General features: G+C 40.4%; 1 pseudogene; it reads left to right on the plus strand.

The window, feature by feature from the left end:
• The first annotated feature begins 1,642 nt into the window (after positions 1-1,642).
• Positions 1,643-1,845, plus strand: LOC122229111 (annotated as a pseudogene).
• Positions 1,846-4,535: the final 2,690 nt, after the last annotated feature.

Here is a 4,535-nt window from a genome sequence, read left to right on the forward strand (position 1 = left end):
AGTTCCGTTTCCAGCTCTGTTATTAACTTAGTGTGGGATGTGGGACGAGTCATACCGCTCTCTGGGCCACCACGTCCTCAAACTAGGACAAGGAAGAATTCTCTAAGGCAGAGTTTTCCAACCTATGTGCTGTATTACAACAGTGTGCCACCAATGGGTTCTAAGTATGCTCTAAATTATGGAGTCTCTCAACACTCGGAATGCTCTGTGGGATTTGGAGTTACTGAGGTTCTGGGACCAGGTGCCTCTAACCAAGAGAAGTCTATCACAGGTTCCTTGGGGGAGTCATCTGAGTAAGATTTCAAAGGCCACCCCCATGGTTCCCAGAGGAGACACAGTGAGCCAAATTTACCATATGTTGTTCTATGATGCCCTGTGTGCAGCCAAAAAAGTGTTTGATGGACTGGACATCTCAGCAGCCAGCTTCAGAGCAAACCACTAACTATCCTAGATAGAATCTGAGGACCACTGAGGAGTTTATTGCCAAGTGCCCAGGGATTGGAGCCCGCCCAGCCCAAGATGCAGCCAGTTGGGGATGGATTGGTGGGGAGTATACGGTGGGGCTTTCTGGTCTGCCCAGCAATAAATGATAGCCCAGAATCTCTGTCTTTACATTCATCAGATTCTCTTGTCCTTCCGTTGCTGACAGACAAGAAGCCCATTTAGGGGTTTCCGTGTTAGTTGCAGGACAAACAGTCTTCCAGTACGTGTGCAATGCCTTTAATTAGCCTCTCATTACTATTTTGCAACACAAGATATGTAGAAGTGTGAATTTGAAATATTTTTGCTTTCTCATAAAGAGATTTAATCGCTGATTTGTCAGCATAAGAAAAGAAAAAAGGCTAGTAGGTTTCTTTAATTCCAGAAACTACAAATCTTCAAGTGACGATAAACAATGGTTTTAACATTTTTATCATCTACTTGCACAAATGAAGTTTCTTACCGATAGAGATAGCCAAGGATGTGAAGTGGTCATCATTAAAATGGCTTGAACAGAGCTGCATATAGCCACATTGAGCATAATTTGTTGGTAAAAAGCTATGTCAGTAAAAGTATGTTCAAATTTCTCATTTAAATTTTTGAATTTTATTCAGAATCTTCTAAACATTTAATATTTAACATTCCCTAACTATTTTGTATTTTATGTTTCCTGTAAATTTATAAAGCATAATACATTTTTTTCACCAAGGTTTATTTAGCTATTTCCAGATCCCATCTCATTTACTCATTGTCCTACTCAAATATTTTCATTTTCTATGGGTGTGAGATGTGAGAAAGCTGGATACAGTTGTCTAGGGTAGTAGTTCTCAGCTGAGGTGATTCTGCCACCCAGGGAACATCTGACAATGTCTGGCGAACATATTTGTTTCTCGCCACTGGGGAGCTGCTTACTGGCAACTAGTGAATAGCGGCTGAGGAAGCCGCTAAAACATCCTCTAGGGCACAGGATAGTCCCCCATAGCGTTATTGGACCCAACACGTCAATAGTGCCAAGGATAGAAGTCCTATTCTAGGGTCCCTCTCACTCTAAAGTTCTGTGAGTCTGAATTATGACTGTTCTTGAGGATAGTATGTGGCAATATTGGGTATGGCTAGGAATGGCCAGCTCTAACCTCCTAAGCACATTTATAATAGTAGACCCATCGCTTCTCGGCCTTTTGGCTAAGATCAAGTGTAGTATCTGTTCTTATCAGTTTAATATAATGGTAGACCCAGTAGGCAGGTAAAACGTGGGGCAAGACTTCCTGTATGCTTACAGGAAGTGAAGCTCCGGATAGTTGCTTGAGATGGTATATATTTCCAAGCAGTAGGTATATTACTTCTATGACAACATCAGCACCCCTAGGTGAGTATCTTCCTTTCTTTCCCTCTTTACTTGTTTTCAAGTTCCATATTCTGAAATCAGCTTTTTTGTTCCACTGGACTATGACCTATCTTATTTGTCAGCAACTCTCCCCTCCTTACTCTAGGCCTCCCTGGAACTGGCTTTGTTGGGATGGGTCTTCTGATAGGCAGAGGTTTGCACTGAGCAGTTTTTTAAGCCACCCCAATCCTCATTGCTCCCACTTGTAATTTCTTTGGAAGTTGAAGTCATCCTGTGTTTTATTACGAATGCCCTACCTCCAGGACTAAAACCTTCCACATCTTCCCTCTTTGATGCACCCTCCCTGTTGAATTTTTAGCACTTTAGGGTGATTCAAGAGATGAAGGATTAAAACTGTCGGGACAGTCATACTTGATCAAAACGGCCCCGGCCACCCATTCAGTCAATTTTTACAACACATTCACATCTGCCACCTGGTACCAAGAATAGATTTAGTGTAGCATTAGATTCTTTTATTTATACTGGGATTTAATTGAATGTGGGCAATCGTATTAATTCTTGCTCTTGGCTGGAAGAAAGCTCAACAGGCCCACTGTCTCTGCTAGGTAAATGTAAGTAAGTCATTCCATTCTCTGGGGCTTCACTGAGCTTATATGTAAAAGAGCGGTAGCAGCCCAAAGGCTGCTGAGATTCTTTCCAACTTAAAACAAAAGAAAAAGCACTGAAATTTTGAAAAATATATTGGTATTAGGACATGCACACTTTATGGTATTGGCTTGTTGCTAAGGGTGTCATTTCTACTGAAATGAGGAAGTTAGTTTTTACAGTTGGAGTCAGGAAATAGTTTACATCCTTCTCTAGGGTTTAGAGTCCCTGGAAGATTAAGGTCACTGGTGTGACCCATGATAGCACTTAAGAGTTGGAGAAACCAATCCTTTCATTCACTTAAGGAACATATATTAGGCCCCTATTATGCTCTTTGAGTACAATAATATTTGTCTTTATTTTGCAGATGAGAAAATTAAGGCACCAGATGGCTAAAGAGACTGTTAAAGACAACCCCACAGTTTTGACCAAGGAGGAAGCGGAAGGTCACCAGGGCACAGGGGCTAGGTCCAAAATGATTAAAAATTTCCCATTCTCCGTTCCATAATTTGAATCTCGAATGTTTGTTTCTCTGACTTAAAATTGCAACTTAAAATACTCATTGTTTACCACCCTAGTTTGTAGTGTTATGTTATCGATCAAAAGCAGGAGCATAATTTAATGTGTTTTTTGGTTGTTACTTTTTTTTAATACTTCACTTATTGTCCTGCTTGTTTAGAAAAACTGCTTGAGTTTTTTTCTCACACTGCTAGGTCATGCTCACTAGATGGACAACATATTTCACCACAATGCAACAACTATCACTCCTACTGTAATTTCCCTCCTATTCTCAGTAGATAGTTGAGTTGCAACAACATACTTCAACTCATGATGGGAGACTGTCAGTCCAGCAAAGAAAATGTGTCCTACTGATGCATATTCCAGTTTAGAGACCTCCCTTTCTACCTTCTTTCATGAAGCATCTCAAGGTGACTTAATTAGTAAACCCCTAATTCGTTGTCCGTATTTTGGAGACCACTGGACCTCTGTGTGCATTATGACCCTCAAGGCTCTCAAATCTTTTAAGGTCCCTAAGTGTTCAATGTCCTCAACTCAGAAGGCAAATGACTACATTCTTAGGCCTCATTTTATTGCATTTGCCTCAGACTTTGTTTCCTTAATTAGGTACGTGTCTTTAGCCAAAATGCTTGGGTAGTATTGGTAGTATTTCCAAGGCAATTGGAAATGTGTTTAGAGAACTGCCTCCTGGTTTCACACTAGTTAAAGCTCTATATCACCACCAACATTTAGTGTTGTCTAGTTTTTCTACTTTTAGCCAGTATAATGGATTGGAAACGGTAGGGGCACCTGGGTGGCTCAGTCGGTTAAGCATAAGCCTCCAACTCTTGATTTTGGCTCAGGTCATGATCTCATAGTCAGGTCGAGTGATGGAGCCCCATGTCAGGCTCTGTGCTGGGTGTGGAGCCTACTTAAGATTCTCTCTCTCACTCTCTAAATAAATACATAAATATTGGAAGTGATATCACACTGTGGTTTTATTTCTTTCTTAAGTTTGTTTATTTACTTTGAAAGAGAGAGAGATAATACATGCAGGAGGGGCAGAGAGGGAGAGAATCCCAAGCAGGCTCCACACCATCAGTGCAAAGTCCCATGCAAGATTCAAACTCACAAAGCAGGAGACCATAACCTGAGTCAAGATCAAGAGTCGGCCACTCAGCCAACTGAGCCACCCAGCCGCCCAAACACACTGTGGTTTTAATTTGCATTACCTAATGGTTATTATCTTCCATACATACATACATACATACAATCAAGTGTCTCAAATACGTATAAGTGTGTGTATATATATGATCAATCATTACATATAAATAAACTCACATCTATCAGATATATGATCTGCAAGCATTTTCTGTTAGGCTGCAGTTTGTCTTTTCACTTTCTTAACAGAAATTTTTAAAGGGTGCATGTTTTAAAATGTGATGAAGTCCAAATTGTCCATTTTTAATTTTGTGGATTGTGTTTTTGATGTCACGTCTATGAAATTTTTGGCTAATTCGAGGTCTTATAAGTTTCCTACATTTTGGAGGTTTAGGAGTAGTGTCGT

The sequence above is a fragment of the Panthera leo genome, chromosome C1 (assembly GCF_018350215.1).
Source record: "Panthera leo isolate Ple1 chromosome C1, P.leo_Ple1_pat1.1, whole genome shotgun sequence".
In the NCBI taxonomy this organism is placed as follows: domain Eukaryota; kingdom Metazoa; phylum Chordata; class Mammalia; order Carnivora; family Felidae; genus Panthera; species Panthera leo.